Genomic DNA, 14,811 nt, shown 5'->3' with positions numbered 1-14,811 from the left:
ATAAAGTAGGTTCAATGAATAAATCCAAGAATAGATTTTTTTTTTAAAGAATTTATTTATTTGAGAGAGTACCAGCGAGGGGAGGGGCAGAGGGAGAAACAGACTTCTCACTGAGCAGGGAGCCCGATGAGGGGCTTGATCCCAGGATCCTGAGATCATGACCCAAGCCGAACACAGACGCTCAACCAACTGAGCCACCCAGGCACCCCTCTTTCTTTTTTTAAGATTTTATTTATTTATTTGTCAGAGAGATAGAGTGAGCACAAGCAGGGGGAGCAGCAGGCAGAGGGAGAAGCAGACTCCCCGCTGAGCAGGGAGCCCAATGAGGGGCTCCATCCCAAGATGCTGGGATCATGACCTGAGTTCCCAGGTGTCCCCCAAGAATAGATTCTTTGAAAAGGAATACAGTGGACAGAAAAATCACTAAGAAAAAGAGAAAAAAAAACCCCACACAAATGAGTGTAGACAGAGATGCTATAAATACAGATATAGAGAATATTAAAAAATAAAATGCTATATAGTTTTTTTTTTAAGATTTTATTTATTTATTTGACAGAGAGAAAGAGACAGCACAAGTGGGGAAAGGGTCAGAGTGAGAAGGAGACCCCTGCTGAGCAGGGAGCCCAATGAGGGACTCATCCTGGGATGCCGGGATCATGACCTGAGCCAAAGGCAGTCACCCAACCAACTGAGCCACCCAGGTACTCCTGCTATACACTTTCAATGAACAAATTAGAAAACCTAGATAGATAGAATGGTGGTATAGGGAAATACACACTGCTAAAATAAGCTCAAAAAATATATTATGCCTAAATAAGTTTATACCTTTGGACTATAATCTTTAAACTTTTCAAATTATTATCTGGCAATTAGGCCCAGAGCTCAAATGTTCTCACAAACACTCTTTCAATTTTCCAAGAAATATGTAACTCTTGTGCTATTTAAAATTTAAAAAGCACAGAAAAAGAAGAGATTACTAGAGATCTCTCTACAAATAAATTATTCTGAATAACTGAGAGCACTTTTTTCTCTCAACTGTATACCTGATATTACATGGTTTCTGTATTTTTAGGCAATAATAGCCCATTATTCATTTGAATATTTATTAAGTGCCTGGTATGTCTGAAGGATTCAAGATTCTTGTCCCTGAGAAAGAGAGATTCTTGAAACATCATAAGGAAATAGTGTGATTAGTTTTCTACTAGATTTTTATAAACATGCTTTGCAGACATAGAAAAGAAAGGGTCTAAATTTGCTTCAAGGAGTTGGGGATGACTTCACAGAGGTTGTGTATTTCTTACTATAATTAAAACTTACTCAAATTTTGCCCAAGGCATTTCCTCAACATCCTCAATCATGGCTCTGATGTTTTTGGTATTCCCTACTGCTTGGAAGCATCACTACTGTAATTAAGAGTTCAGTAGGTGTGTTTCCCAAAGCCAGGCACTCCTCTCTGTGTGATGAAATGTGCTAATAAATACATACAAAGACCTTTCTCTGACACAAAGCACATTCAATTCCCAACTGTTTACAGTATTGTTTAGGATTTTAAAGTTAGAAACAAGATTATTTTCCAGTAAATCCATAATTTAAAACCCTCTCTGACCACATCCTTTTCCAACTATCTTCTAACCCAGTTTGGTGCTTTGTGTATTATGTAAGGCAAATATGAATTTATATGGTATAAGACTGGAATTCTTAATATAGCATAATCATATAGCACACTTTTATTTTCCTCCCAAATCTTATATAAAATGTTTCAAAGTAACCAACTTGATATTGATAGCACTTTCCCAACGCTCTTCCTCATTCGTAAATCAATGATAATCATTATTCATCTGCCAGGCATTTATTAATTACCTACCATGTTCCAAGCACAGTGTTAGGGATCATAATAAGGATAAAAGAGAAGTCCAAATACTTCAGGAGCTCAAAACTCCATCAGGTCATTTTCAGTTTATGTGGATGACTACACAATTCAAATGTTTTCACTGATATTTCTTAAAACATTTAAAAATATTTGTCCAGGTAACCAATTATATTTGATACCTGTATTTACGGGTATTCTGCTTTGTTCCAGAAAATGTTTGCATTTACTAAATTTTCATTTTGCCTGCTATAGTTAACAGCCACTCCATTTCTTCACCATGAAATCTTTTTGGGCTAAATGGGTGATGGGTATTAAGGAGAGCACTTGTTATAATGAAATTGGGTGTTGTAAGTGATGAATCACTAAATTCTACTCCTGAAACCAATATTACCCTATGTTAACCAACTACAATGTAAATAAAAAATTGATACAAAAAATATTTATGGTGCTAATATAGTATCCACTCTTTCGTTGTCAGTAATCCTGTTACAAAACTATGGAACCTAAAGGGCGGTACTTTCTCTTTAATAAATTACAAGCAATGAAGGAAAAAAAAGAAAGAAACACCCAAACTTCATTATAAAAAGTAGAAATATGGTTCAAAATAAAGGCTTAATGTGGTCATGCTGATTGATTAAAGTTATGTTACTAAACTAAGTGTCATTCAGAAGAAGACACAAAAATCCATTGCCTTTAAAGAATACAGAATTTCAGAGAAGAAAAACAATCACTAAGATATCAGAACCATGGGTAATTAGAAAAGTGTTTCCTTTAATAATTTCTTTAATAACAATGTATCAGTTTATGAAAAATATTAAAAAGAAAAACTATGAATTACAGACTTTTTAAGATAGATGTTATATGGAGCTGTGGGTAAAAAGCTACCTATGTATGCATTCAGAGGATCTGAGAGGCAGACCCAGTACCACCAGTAATTCACCACTTCATCCTGAAGCAGTCACCTTACCTCTCAGAGGATTCGGGCTTCTCAAAGGCAAGGATAAGGAAAAATAGAATTAATTTGATTTTCATATTACTTTCAGCATCATCTATCCATTAAGTAAGGTTAATACATGTTATTTATCCACAGATTTTGCAAATCCTCTGTAATAATAAAATCTGAAGAGGTGTGTGTGTGTGTGCGTGCGCATGCGCGCACGTGTACATTCATTCATTTATTTCTCTGGGAACTAGTTCATTGGACATATATCTTTGTTCAAAATATGTCAAGGACTGAAGCTGGGGGACAGGTGTTATCTCAGGTAATATGCAGCAATTTTCATGGTCACAGAAACCTGGAGGGCAGGAGTTGGTAATGTACAGATTTTGGATGAAGATGTCCTGTTAATAATACCTTATTTAACTATATTGGCAGGAATTCAACTCTATCCCCAACTTGGAGGTGACCTTCTATTACTTTATACTTTGCTTCATGTAATCCATGATTAGTAGTCCTGAAACCCCCTCAGTAAAATTAAAAATTTTTAAAAAGCTCATATATAAGCAATACCTCCATTTACTAAAGTGCCTAGCTTAAATGTTATCAACTGATAATTTTATTTACAGAAGCTATTGAGCACTGAAATGGGAACAGAAATTAGCATAGCAACAATGCCCACATTATTTATCACTTTTAAATCCTTTTTTTTCCTTACATCTGTTGTATTACTTATATGAATGCATGAAAATATACTTACACTTTCCATAAAATTTTTAAGAAATCCCTTGCATTAAACAAGAGAGCAAATAATGTAAGTCTGAATCACTTCAATAGGAAAAGATTTCTTCTCCATTAAGTATTTGGGAAAAATGGGGCCTCTTCTGAAGAAGTGATTTTGTTTTAAAGGGCAATTCATCCAACTTTTTAAAATACATCAGATGTAATGTTTCCAAAGTAAACTCTTGATTTGCAAGTACTTAAGTGATTCAGCTGAATAACTGAATTTAAAGGGAATTCTTACCAATCTTCCAGGGGTAGAAGGATTCAGCAACAGGTCTTTCAATCACAGTATTATCAAGGGTCTTAAGACATAATTATCTCATGAACATAAAAGACAACAAAAGCACCCCAGTGAAGTCAACCTTCTTTCTCATTTTGATTAAGAGTATGACCTCGTTATTTAAAAAATATGTGTGTGTGTGTGTGTGTGTATTCGTATCAGGCAAACAAGAAGCAGTGTTTTCAGAAAGGGAGGAAAATGAAAAACAGTTTAAAAATAGAAGGGAGTAAATGAGAATTAAGTAAAAAGGTAATTAGATAGTGGTTGAGTGAACATATAAAGAATAGGGAGTTAATATTTTTTATACATACATATACCTTTTCCTATGTTGACAAAACAAAACTCTTGAACAAATTTTCCCAAATAGAAATAACGGATGAACTGAGGCTTAGGGAAATAGTCGTGGAAGTTTAAAGCTTATATACGTCAGTTCTAATGTCCTCTAAAAACAAATCACAGTTCTTCATATCAATGCCAGTTGTGCTTATTATATCATTCTGACCCTCATATTCTAATGTGACTTAGACCAAACATTCTCAGGTTTCTATGATTTATTATCAGGTATATTACCTGCTATTCCTAATAAATTGATTATATAGAAAATAAGATGAAAAATGCATTATCTGCACAACCAGTGGACATCTCTAAGTAAAGGCAAAAGGAACCACACATTCAGAACTGAGAAAATTGCTTTGATATGTTCAAACCTACTTTCTAGTACATCCTTAGGTTCATGATAAATCACTGTGTCCAACTCACTGAACAAATTCCTTAAAATGACTCCAGTAAGGCCTTGCCAATTCCATATCTGCCCTTTGTTTAGGGATGGTGGAGTGGGGTGGGGTGCGCAGAGTACATCACATCCTTCTCCAGCTGCCTCCAGTCTGTGGGAGCCATCTATTATGTTGCTGGTTATAAATGTAAAGCTGACTTTTAAAGTTTTAAAAGTATGGTGTTATATCAAGAAAGTAGATCCTTTTTTCCTATGAAGTAAGAAATCTGATGCCTCCATTCTCCAGAGAAGAAAGTTAAAAATAGAGAAGATGAAGGATATAATGAGTAAGAGTTCTTCTAAATTTTAGCTAAGATTTTAATTAAAAACATATGACATGTTCTCTCAATGATTATTCACTTAAAAAAAAAAGAAATTGTATCAACTTAAATCAGTAATAAAAAAGTCATCTTTACAAAATTTATAGAGAAAATGATAAAGAAAGAGAAGAAAGCCTGTGTTTATAAACAATACATGGAATAGAAATAGATTTTCATAAATTTGTGTAGGCTTAAAAGAGGAACTAAAAATAAGGAAATTTAATTTAATAAATTAAATGTTAAAATTTTCAACACTGATTTAGACAATCACAATAGGAAAGTAAAGATGGAAGAGATTTGGTTTATCAGCTGCCTGTGTGGGGGGGAAAAAAAAAGTATGCTGCCACTTGAGTGTGAAAAGTGGTATGTACTTGCAGGCAAGGACGCAAGTGTGGTCCAGGACTCGAGTGACAGATGTGCAGTGTCCAGACGACTACAGGGGAGCCCTAGGTGATCTGAGGGTGTCTAAAATACCAAATACCGCAGTTTAATATTTAAGGGACCTTTGTATGAAAAAGGGATCCAACATTCTTTAGTAAATGCAGATTGCAGCTCAGTATGACACTAAACCAGCAGGACTTCCTAAAAATGTGCTAAATCAGTGCATTGACCATAATCAGAAGAACCCAATCAGGTGCCAGACTAGTCCTTTCTAGGAAGGCAATAAAGAAGATTCCTGCATGGCATGAAAGGAAATAATCATTTTCTTTGAGCTTTTAAATATATAACTTTTCTGATTTTGTAATATTACAAAATTTGCAATTGTAAAATTACAAATTTAGTAAATATTTTGAGTCTCATAAATTTAGTCAATTCCTTTATCTCCTGGCCACTTCTCTTCCCCTTCTGCCCTTTTAAACTTGCCTCAATAAAGATTTGAAAGTAGGCATTTTATGATAAATACTAGCTGTATGACTCATGTTAATGAAAAGAAGTATCTTCTACATCATTAGTAAAAGCTAGTTTTTGAAAAATAATTTGATATTATCTTCTGTCCTATTGGATGATAATCCCATTACTCAATCAAAAACTATTAAATACTTACTATGTGTTAGGCATTCATTCAGATATGCTTTACTACCTTGCTACTCTAGGAAAACTTGCTAGTAGAATAAGCACCAAAGTAATCTCAATTTTTAAAATGTCTAAAAGAGTGACCCACCTTGAGAAGGCAGAACTTTTGAAAATGAGAAGGGGACAACTAAAGTACAAATTAAACAAAGAAAACTACTACATTATACCTTAAGAAAGTATGAAATGGAACAAGAGAAATAAAACCTTTTTGAGACCACCTGGTTTTATACTTTGAATAAATATGACAAAAGGCTATACATTTTTTTTTGTTCTAAGTGAAATACATTTAATATGTCCAAGTGTTCAATTCTGAATTTTATTTTTTAAAATTTTTTATTGTTATGTTAATCACCATACATTACATCATTAGTTTTTGATGTAATGTTCCATGATTCATTGTTTGTGCATAACACCCAGTGCTCCATGCAGAACGTGCCCTCCTCAATACCCATCACCAGGCTAACCCATCCTCCCACCCACCTCCCCTCTAGAACCCTCAGTTTGTTTTTCAGAGTCCATCGTCTCTCATGGTTCGTCTACCCCTCCGATTTCCCCCCTTCATTCTTCCCCTCCTGCTATCTTCTTCTTCTTTTTTTAACATATATTGTATTATTTGTTTCAGAGGTACAGATCTGTGATTCAAGTCTGCATTTTAATTGAGAAGTTTATTTACTCTCTTCTATGAATTCTCATAGTCTAGAAAAGCTATGGATTCTAATAATCACTTTACTATTTGGTTAGGGAACCTGGAGCTCAGAAATCTTTCCAAAAATGCTCTCTAGAGTTCTAGCATATTGATTTAGCCTGGCAAGCTTGCATACATTCCCAGCTATGTCCTCTTAATACCACAAAGCACCCAGACAACAATGCCAAACATATGGCCTCCCAAAGAGCTTATGTTCTGAAGTACTCTGACCACTTTTCTCCTCCTCCCTCCCTGAGACTGAAAAACAGAACAAAACAAAAATGGCCTGAGAAGAAAATCTATCATCAACTAAACTTTTTGGAATTTTCAAAAATTTTCTGAATTCATGTTTTACTAAACAAAGTCTTGAGTGTATTTATTCATGAAAATTATCATCCAGTAGACATTAAATATCATCTCTCTTCAAATCTCTTCCTATAGTGAAGCATTTATGTTCATCAGTACTACTGGAATTCGAACACTGAATACATCCCCAAAGTCTCCCAAAATAGCCAACAAAAGCACAAATCCCAATGGCAATAAATTTAATTTGGGTAGGATACCGCAGGAAAAAAATATTTCAGGTAGCAAATGTTACTTATACAAGTGTTAATTACAACTGAGTATGTGTGGGGTTCAAGCTCTGAAATAATGTTAACTTCCTATATGATATTGCTATGCCTAGACACTTGAAGTTCCAACTACTCACTTTCCACTGTTCCTTACTGCCTACCCCCATCCTCCAATGGGGCAGGTGTTGTATTTATTTTAATAGGGGATAAAGAGGACAAAGAAAAAAAAAATAAAAGATATGAAAAAGATCACAAAGTGAGTTGTTTTAAAGAGTGTGACTGAGCGCCTACTATGTAACCAGACGCTGTGCAAGATATTAGGAATAAGAAGATAAGACAGCCTTTGTCCTAGGGATTTGAGTTTATAGAGAAACAGGCACAAGAGACTACAGTAAGTGTGGGGTTTGAGGAACATGAATGCCACAGATAGGAGGCTTTGCTGATGAGAAACCTGAGTTGGGTCTTTATTGAAAAGGCGGAGGAGAGAAATAGCCAGTACAAAGGCTTGAATGTGTGAAATATAATGTTAGGTTCAAGACCTATAAACAGTAAGGAATAATTACCTCATGGAATCTGAGGGACAGTATGGTGACCTGGAGGTTGAAGAGTAATTAAGAGCCAGATAGGGCTATCAAGCACACAGTATTTTCGTTGGGTCAATGGTTTTCCAAACTGAGTACTTTAGATGTCAATGGTTCACAGAGCTGTGCAGGGCCACACTGGTTAAAGAGGGGTTAGCAGGTGACCCTAAGAGTCCCAACATTGCATCTATTCCTGCATTGACCAGATGAACTCCACTTTAATTGTAAAAAGTTTGTGGGGTGGGGAGGAGGAAGCTTCTATTGCTTTAGCAAAGTTTAACAATGGGTAAACATTAAAGGGTATTAAGAAGGAGAATACATGGTTAGATTTGCATTTAAGAATAAGCACACTGGGACACTTTAAATTGACAATCAGGAAAAAGAAAAGAATAGCAGAGGGAACAATTAAAAATAATTAATTCATGGAAAACCTGAGAAAATTCTGAAGAGAGGCAATATGGATCAGCTGGATTTGAGGGTATGAGTGGAAAAGAAAAGTAGAAGTTCTTGCCCAATGAGTTCAATATTCTAAATAAAGTAGGAAACAGGCTGGCTAGAAGGATTTAAGGAAGCATGTGAGTGTGCACACGTCTAAGTATGGAGGAGGATTCAAGATCTTGAGAAGATGGCCAAGGTTTTTTTCCTTAAAGTCCCTCTAAGACTCCTAGCAAAATTCAAGGACTGTACATGCCTTTAAGAATTACAAAAGTGCAATACACATATACAACTTTAACTATATGGTCACAGATTATCCAAGAAACCCATTAATTATTCTCCCAATCTTCTCAACACTAAAAAAGCCAAGATAACACACTACAATAGTTGCTGCCCTGGCCCCATTTGGTTTTGCTTTCTGCAGTTTTGGTTATCCGTGGTCATCTACCATCCAGAATCTTTCTGACACATGGTCAGAAGGTGCTAAGTCACATTGACTATGCTATTCACCTCACTTCATTTCATCATGTAGACATTTTATCTTCTCACATCATTACAAAAAAAGAGGTATTTTGAGGGAGAGGAGAGGGAAAAGGGGGCACATTCATGTAATTTTTATTACAGTATATTGTTATAATTGTTCTATTTTTAGTTATTGTTGTTAACCTCTTCCTGTGTCTATAAATTAAACTTTATCACAGCTATGTATGTATGGGAAAAAAAACAGTATATAGAGGGTTTGGTACTATCCACAGTTTCAGGCATCCACTGAGCATCTTGGAACATCCCTCCACCCTCCTCCCCCATAAGGGGAGACTACATTGATTGCATTATTTCACATTTTGAGAAAAAGCTTTGGTCAGATCAACATCTGTAAAGATGGGTAAACATTTCTAATGCCCTCATGTGCACTGCAACTTTCTTTCAGAATACAAAGTGTTTTCACCAAGACTTTCATTTCTGCTTAAAATATCCTATGAGATCAATGGAGACAACTGATACTTCACCCTTTGATGGGAAACTGAAACAAGAATGGTGAAAATAACTTTCATAGTGTGTAGTCTATTTTAGCATGGCTTACTTGTTCTAAACTCATACTCAGGTCACATGTGGATAGGCATTAATGCAAAAAAAAAAAAAAAAAAGCTACAGTGCTATTTGTGAATTCAGGGATTGCCAAAGCTCTCAGCAGAATCCCATGAGAATGTCAATAGTCTTCTATAATTCAGTCTCTTGGGACATAGAGACAATGAGACCAATCTGGGCCTTAAAACATACACAAGATAGAGCTTTCATACAGTTCAGCCATGACTTGTATCATAATGTGGCATGTGTAATGGAGAGAGTAAAGAAACATAAAGAAAGATTTGTAGCACTATTGTAAATTTAAAAAGTAAACATTTTCCTCTTTTAAATACACTTCTGCACATTGCTAGATAATTACATTTTATTAAAAAGAAGAAAACACTTAGTAACAGATGGGTTGGAGAATAATAGTTTGAAGAGCACTGCGTTAGATGATCTCTGGGATCTACTTTTGTTTTAAAGTCCTGTGACTCAAAGGATAAATCAAGTGGGTTTTCTAAAAATGATGATGGACTTTAGTTCATAAGACTGGTCTGCAAAGAAAGGACATTTGGAGTCTTCATTTTAAAGACTACGTGGTGATTTAAATTTGAGATAAGAAAAGCCATTTTTCTTCCGAAAGATAAACAGAAAAAATACAATATTAGAAATAACTGTTCTGTCTCAAACTATTGAGGAAATAGAATGATGACTTATTTTTTAATCAGGATACATCAACAATGACCATAGGTGGGAGAAAATGACTAGGGCAAGAAGGGTGAAGCTTGTAAATGAATAAGGTCTGTTTCACGAGGAAGGGTGAGACTATCCATAATAATTAGAAGAATGGCTACAAGAGAGTTCTAATGGGCAAATCCAAACCTTCTGACTCTTTTCTCCACAAACAAGACAGCAAAATACAAATCACTAACACTTCTTATAGATGACATGGAGAGGTAGTAGGTCTCAATAAGGACACTTATTGAGGGGGCTAGTCCAGGTTTTGCCAATAGCTAATGACATGACCTTTAGGAAGTCATGTATTATGTCTGGGTACCCTTTAGTCTGCCTTAAAATTAGCCAACTGGACCAAGGTGATGTCTGATGGTCCAGTTTTGAGCAATATTTTTATGATTCCCTGGTGTAAAAATATAACATTTTGATAGGCATATCCTCATACAATTTTTACACTAAGTTAACATTTAGATTTCAATGCACAGTGAAAAATTTCTCTTAGCAACTCAATTCAGCCTGTCAAACATTGCATGAACTTTATCCTTAGTAGTCTTAAGGATACCTACCCTAGATTGTCTCACCTCCTTCACCACGAGTCCAAACTCACAATATGCCCCTACTTCTCTATTTCCTTTAATGCCAACACTTAATTGGTCATTTAAAACCTGAAAAGAAAACTTTGATTCTTCTTATCCTCTATTTGCAATTAGTGATCAAATCCTCAGGATTTTCCCTATCAAATCTATCTTCCTTTTTTAGTCTTACCTCTAATATCATAACCCATGTTCTCAGCCTCACTCCTGAATCACTCAACCACTTCCTCCAACTCCATACTCTCCTAAACTTGTCAAAATAATAGTATTGCTAATGACCTGAATGCATCTGGTTACTCACCTGCTTCCACTGTTCCTCAGTATTTGTATGATGGCATGAAATCATCTTTAGCCTGGCCTAAGAGCTTTACAAAATTTGGCCTCACCTGCTTTTCTATCTTCGCTCCCACCACTTGCCATGCGTATGCAAGGTAGCCTCCCTTTGCCTCCCTCCTCGTCCTCTGTCTCGCCCACCTGCCCTCAACACCAACATCCTTATTTCACTCCATCTCATGCTGTTTCTCTTCCACTTCTCCACTAGGATGTCATTCCCTGTTTGTTTTGTTGTTGGTGTTGTTATTGTTTTTATGGTTGAAAGTGTGAAGGCTATGGAACTGTGATATACAAAAATAACTTTAATTAGAACTTTTTCTTTGGAGGTTTTCTTTCAGTGTTATTGAGGTACAACTGACCAACAAAGCTGTAAGATATTTAAAGTGCACAATGTGATGATTTGCTATACACATAAATCATGAAAGCATTCCTCCCCATCAAGTTAATGAACATATTAATCACCTCACATGTTTACCACTCTTTGTGTGTATGAGAACACTTCCACTCTCTCTGCAAATTTCCATTATACAATATGGTGTTATCAACTATAGACACCATGTTATACATTTGATTCTCAGACCTTATTCACCTTATAACTGGAAGTCTGTACTCTTTTGCAACTATCCAATTTCTTCCTATCCTTCAAATCCAGGCCACCATTGGCCACCTTCCTTTGCGAAGTCCTCCTCTAACTGTTTTAGTCTGGATGGACCTTGCTATTCCTTGAACTTCCAAAGTTCTTATCTGTATCACTTATTTGGGTATATGTGTACATATTTACAGATGGTAGATGATTTAGCTGTATAAGATCCTCTGATTCTGTTTGAATCATTCTGTGAAAACTTTTTACTACTCTAGGTCTTTGTGGTATTTTCTCCCCTACCTGTTCTTCCCCATACCACTTTATGGTCTATTTATATACTTTTTTTTAGGTTTTTACTCAAAATTAATCTTCTCATGAGGTCTTTCTTGACTACTCCATCTTTAATTACTACCTCACCATCCCTCCAATTTTCTTTTTCTGTCTTAAATTTCTTATGCTTAGCACTTCTTGGTATTTAATGCACTATACATTTTTATTTATTTATCTTGTTTAATCTGTCTGCCACTCTAGATTCTAAGCTAAACAAGTACAGGGACTTTCACCTTTCTGCTCAGTAATGCACCCTGGTTCCTAAAGAGCGCCTGGTACTGGATAGGAACTCAAGAAATACTCTTTGATTGCATTTATTATTTAAAAACTGAAAGCAACATCAACAATAGTAAAAATAGTAATAATAAACAAATACTAATACAATTTTGAATTTAATTGTGCCAGGCCCTGTACATATTATCCATACATGTACATATATCCATATATGTATATAATCCCGTTATTGTTATTTATGACCTATTTTCCTCCTTGCCAGATAAAACAAGGCTTGAAGAGGTTAAATAATTTCCCCAAGAACACAAAGCTAATAAATATTACTAAAAATAAGTCCTAGGTTTATTTATCACTAAATTCTAAATATCTCCTAGGCTGAGCTTATCCAACTGTAAAAAGCTAAATACAAAATAATACTCTTTTTCGGATATGAAGGAAGAACTCCTCTGGGAGTTACTTGTGAAATCAATCTCTCTCTCTCACAAATAGCTAATACTTTAATTTCTTCTTTTCTTAGTAATTTCTCTCACATTTTCCCCCAAACGTTGTACTTCCTTCCTTACCTACACTTCATCTCCAAGAAGAGAAAAATTCTAACGTTACTGTAAAACTTCCATTTTAAAAATGCATCTCAGTTCTCATATAAAGGTCAAGTACAGAAAGAGTAGCCACAGTCCTCACAGTGAGAGGTAAAGCATCCATTACGGGAGGAGGGGAAAAGCAAAGAATGCTTTATTCATAATTACCTAAGATTTTCCAGCCCAGCCTTTGAGGGGAAAGAGGAAGTCTATTTTCAGTGACAATGAATACTCTAAAAATATTAGCATGCAAGGGGAAAATTCTCATTCTGAGAGTTAGTAGTGCTGAGTTCTCTTTCCCTTACAGAGTGGCTTAAAATTCCCAGGGTAGAGAGGGAATCTAGGCAGACGTAGTTGCCTTATGTCTGGAAAATAGCAACATCTAGGAATCATGGGAGTTTAACTGAGGACACAATGGGAAGGATTTCTCAGCACCAGGTCAGTCTCTAAGAAGTATCAAGTGGCAGAGCAGATACTTATATCCTCAGGCATCTAGAGTGAGGGCAGAGATTACAGCTACATGGGCCTTTTAGAAGATTTGTTATGCTGAATGCATAAACAAGATTCAGTGAAACTGAAGCTGAACTACCTGCAAAAGAGTTACAGAAGGAAAAAAAACAACAACACTCATTCTTCTTCTTTTTTTAATCTAACCTCCATTTTCTTTCCAATGATGCCCCCATAATTTTAACTGACTGAAAGTACAGGCAAAGGTATACATGGAATTCATTCTGGTGTCCATCTTGAATATTTTGGGAAAAAATATCAGTTATCAGTTCCCCATTTCTGTTCACTATATAAATGTTAATGGTCTGATAAATAACCCTTGGGTTGGGACACTTATTAGCCTGTCAATGAAGGGCATTCAGAACAAATTGATCTTTATTAATATCAACTGCAGATGAAAAAAGTACTTCGTATCTCCCTGTCAGTACCTCTATTTATATTTTCAGAAAAGTCATGTGGAAAAAATTACATAGGCTTTCCTGAACCTGGTCATTGTGTACTTTAGTTCTCTGATGGTTCTATGGGGCCAAATTATCATGAAAACTGGCTGCCTAGGCTCAGGAGGTGCTCACTCTTCTAATCAGCAAATAACCACAAGTAATCACTTTTTTTTTCATCCTCAACAAATAAGACAAAGTGGCCACAAGTGAGGTAATAATGGAGAGGAGAAATACTGTGACAAGTGGTTACAGATATCACATTTTCCCATGCTTATAGTTATATTTGCATGGCTCTTATCTTTTTAAAAAAAATTTCAAAGACATTTGAGAATCTGATGAAAATCTTCCTTTTCTCCAGAAAACAATGTAGATACAAATCCATCCATCCATACAGGTTAGCACAAAACTCCAGGACATTCATAGATCTCAAAATCTAACCCACGTGTCCTAAGCATAGATAATTAAGATATTTGAGAGAGTACAGAGTAATTTCGAGTTGAAAGTTAGAAGAGAGATTGACCATTAAATTAGGAATAAATTTCTACTTCTCAGAAACCAAGCACCAACTGTACCCAACTTCTTACCAGCAGCTCTATCCCTTACTGCTCCTCCTGGATCATGACCTGTTGGCTGCTGCTGAGCCCATCTCCTGCTTCCAAGTGTGGTAACTCAACAGGAGCAAGGGCAAGTGGACAATCTTGAGAGGGTTTGATGATGATGTTGGCTAGCCTGGAAAAGACACAGAGTTTGAATATTTTTAAGTTAGCAAAAAGGAAAAAGATGTACATCTGGTATGAAAACTATCATGTAAAGTTTAAAAGTTATAGATGCCCATAATTTGGTATGTCCAACTAGACCACTGGCTGTTAAAAAATTCAGGGTTGGAGGATCATTCTCAAAGCAGAAAACCCCCAAATGCACCATAATATAATACTAATATTTGTAGAGAAAACTTTGCAATGCCCAAAGCATCTCTGCCTAATCAGCAATCCTCACATCTTCACTGTGATTATCAGTTAGTCTTGGTACCCACTGGGTTATATTACTTCATCTGTTGAATCCAATGGTTCTCAGCCTTGGTTGTAATAGTATCACCTGGGTGGG

The 14,811-nt window shown here is 35.7% G+C and overlaps 1 protein-coding gene across 4 annotated transcripts in view; it reads right to left on the bottom strand.

The window, feature by feature from the left end:
- TET2 (tet methylcytosine dioxygenase 2) overlaps positions 1-14,811 on the bottom strand; it is a 140,216-nt gene that overhangs the window by 86,963 nt on the left and 38,442 nt on the right. For all 4 annotated transcript variants that reach the window (XR_004683743.1, XM_035030210.1, XM_035030211.1 and 1 more), the window contains exon 2: positions 14,292-14,436. The gene's annotated coding sequence lies outside the window, so the exon portion shown is untranslated. The remainder of the gene's footprint in view (positions 1-14,291; positions 14,437-14,811) is intronic.

The sequence above is a fragment of the Mirounga leonina genome, unplaced genomic scaffold (genome assembly GCF_011800145.1).
Source record: "Mirounga leonina isolate KUSES-001 unplaced genomic scaffold, KU_Mleo_1.0 Mir_357, whole genome shotgun sequence".
Lineage (NCBI taxonomy): Eukaryota > Metazoa > Chordata > Mammalia > Carnivora > Phocidae > Mirounga > Mirounga leonina.
This window is presented reverse-complemented; position numbering and strand designations above follow the sequence as displayed.